The sequence below is a fragment of the Pinus tabuliformis genome, chromosome 6 (genome assembly GCF_031772625.1).
Source record: "Pinus tabuliformis cultivar Carrire ecotype Pingquan chromosome 6, CPIR1, whole genome shotgun sequence".
Classification (NCBI taxonomy): domain Eukaryota; kingdom Viridiplantae; phylum Streptophyta; class Pinopsida; order Pinales; family Pinaceae; genus Pinus; species Pinus tabuliformis.
In genome coordinates, this window is record NC_142292.1 from 387,318,228 (window position 1) to 387,321,529 (window position 3,302).

The 3,302-nt window shown below is 31.8% G+C and overlaps 1 pseudogene; it reads left to right on the forward strand.

Annotated features, from left to right (window-relative positions):
* Positions 1-1,427: 1,427 nt before the first annotated feature.
* On the forward strand, positions 1,428-2,998 carry LOC149258951 (histidine-containing phosphotransfer protein 1-like; annotated as a pseudogene).
* The last annotated feature ends 304 nt before the right edge of the window (positions 2,999-3,302 follow it).

A 3,302-nucleotide genomic window follows, 5' to 3' on the forward strand; every position in this document is an offset into this window, starting at 1 on the left:
AGGTACTTCGAAGACTAGGAAGTAACCATCAAAAACATTGGTGACACTAGCCCATGTGGAATCCATCACTGCAACATGCCATGTAGAATAAAGATGGTAATATTGGTAGTTCCTCTACCTCATCACATATGAACTTGAAGATACCAAACTTCCATAGGGTTGCTCCCTCTGAGGCTAGACTCCCTCTGAGCCTACACGATCTCCATTGGCTCAGTACTACAAGCACTCATTCTCTTGGATCAAGTAACACTTGTGCAAACCCCTCCAATATTGGATAGACATATTGTCTAAGATAATTGTTTTTAAAATAATTTTAATAAAAAAATATAACAAAATTATAAAAATTTTAATACGCTTTCTTAACAAAACTACTATAGAATTAAATTAAGAAAGACACTTGTTGAAAGGCATTGAAGAGTGAAAGTAATGGAAAATAAAAGAAAGAAATAGAGGGATGTGATACTAAGATATAAGTAGATTTTCTTATGAATTATAGATTTAAATAAGTTTATAACTTTTAAATGTATAAGTTTTAATTTCTATTTTTTAGTATTTTATAGTAATATTAAATTGTTAATTTCTATTATTTAATATTCATAATAATATCAAATTTTATTTATCATAATATTAAATTAAAATAATTGGGTGAAAAAAATTAATATATGATGTTTTCCCTAATATGGTAATGCTATTTCATTAATAGTTTTATGTAAAATTGTATTTATCCATTAAAGAAGTATGTATCCGAGTATCCACTGAAGATAAATGTTATGTTTTTTAACTCTAAAATAAATGACAACTAATATCCAACTTTCTAAACTAAAGCTAAATGTTATATTTTTTAATTTAATAAATTTCTAATTCATTAAAGTAATTAATTAATTAAAAAACAAATAAATAAACATGTTATCCCATTTTATTAGAAGCAGATCCCATTTTATTAGAAGCAGATACTTTTGCTTGGAACATAAAAATAGACACACTACAAAATAATTAAGTTTGCACTTCAAAACTTAAGTTGGCATATGTGTCAATGCTTTAGGTGGGAATGAAATTGCTTATCCTTCTGTTTTCAAAGGAACATATTATTGAGCTAAAAAAAACATAACTGATATTCATGAATCAAGTGAAAAGAGCACATATTCTATGAAGCTAAAAATGAGAAGTATAAAGGCATCCAACAGACCTGGTTCTGGAAATTTGGGGGTCCAATATGCCCTGTAATAGAAAACAAAACCTTACCTTTGAATTCATAGAAAGGGAATATTTTGGTACCCAACTGATCCTGCTGACGAGAGCAGAGATCATCATGGTGTCTATAAAATTTAAATGACTGAATAATGAATCTACAAATTAGATTTGAGAATTTTTGTGAGCATATTACTTGCTCTCTAGTAAAGACATGTTAATTTTAAGAAAACTGCAATATGGCGATTTCCGAGCTACATGTTAATTTTGTCACCGCACTTTTTCAAGAAGTAACTGATGCACTTTTATTTGTAACATAATGATAGTTCTACTCTCATCAATATATATACTCCACGTATACAAGATATGCTAGCTGGGCGCCTGAATGACACTTTTGGATTTGCGTTTCAGGGATTTCTAGACGAGCAATTCACTCAGCTTCAGCAGTTGCAGGACAAAAGCAATCCTTATTTCGTGCAAGAAGTCACTTCGTTATTTTTTCAGGAATCGTCGAAATTGCTGGCCAGTTTGGAAAAAACAATGTATATTTACTTACCCTTTAAACTGTCTGACTAATATTCTGAGCTAGGGAGTGCAACCATGACAATGAGGTGATAATTAATAGAATCAAATAAACACAAATATATCAATCTCCCCCCGGTGCAGGGCTGTAAAGCAAGTCACTCCCCTAGTACGGATATCAAGTTTTAAACTTAATTGCACCGAATTTTGAATGTTTTTAGTGTTTTCATGCAGCAATCGAGAACCGGTGGACTACAAAAATCTTGAGTCCTGCCTGAACCGTTTCAAGGGTAGCAGTTCAAGGTATCTCTTAGGATTGGACTCCAACTCACAAGCATTGCCTTCAATTATTTACTAAATCTTGTTTCTGCGTTGCCTTCAATTATTAGAAAAGCTTTATAGTGGAATGTTAGAACAGAATCGGCATTGGTTAATAGTCAAAACCCAATTATGAGTTTATTGCGTTTGCCATAATCAATTGGGTTTTTATGATAACTCACTAAAGATTAAAAACGCTTTTTTTTTTTAATATATTTTCTTAAATTGTTGTTATAAATTGTTATCAAATTTCAGAAAGGTTAGTTCAATTGTTTTAGTTCGTATTGTTAAGTAACTTTACCAGTTGAAAAGAGAAGTCACTGATCCTCATTGAGTCAAATCCCCTCCAGTCCCTAACCCCCTAAGCCCTTGGGATCAGGCCCTGATGTCCCACAATAGCTGAATAGCCCTAAAAAAGATTGCTCTCAAACTCTACAACCTACAACTTTACAGTTACTTATCAGGAATTTTTTTGCATTAACAGCATTGGGGCACAGCGCCTGAAAAATGTCTGCTTAGTATTCGATCGTGCTGTGAAGTAAAAAAGAGAAATGAGTAAGCAGATGATCAAAGCCATCAACTTTGTGTAATTACTACTGTTATTTTCCGTTCTCTGAATAAATTCTTAAAAAGTTATGCCCTCATAGCACCAGCTAGATCCAATTGAGTAAAAACATTTCACTCTTTCCTTTGTCAATGCAATGCAGATGCTTGCAGTGTCTGCAAAAACTGAATCAGGAATATGACCTTCTCATGGACAAGCTGGAGTTTCTATTCCAGGTAATCAATGATTTAGAAATACAATCTCTTCTTACTTTCAAAACACTAATACAAAATATTCTTGCAAATTCAAGAATTTATGATTTTGTTTGTAACCTATTAATTTTCTGGTAAATTGCAGCTTGAACAACAAATCCTACGAGCTGGTGGAACCATCTCCCTGATAACTAAATTTACTTATTGTCAGTAGAATGACAGCTCTCCCAACTGGGATTTGATATGGGATTGCGTTTCATAGTGATAGGTTGAGAGTTTAAAATATGGAGACAATATGGCAAATGTTCATAGGCACATTAATTCATTTCAATTAACATTAGCACGCATGGTAATTATATTGGTGTAACTTATAGTCTGGACTCTTTTCAATACTTCATTTTGGGTCTTCGTTTGATATTCTGTGTTTTTTTAAAGATATTTTATTTTCTGGTTACTTTAAGATCTATGTCATATGTTCTATACATAAATTTATAATAAGAACAGTTTATTTAATTATT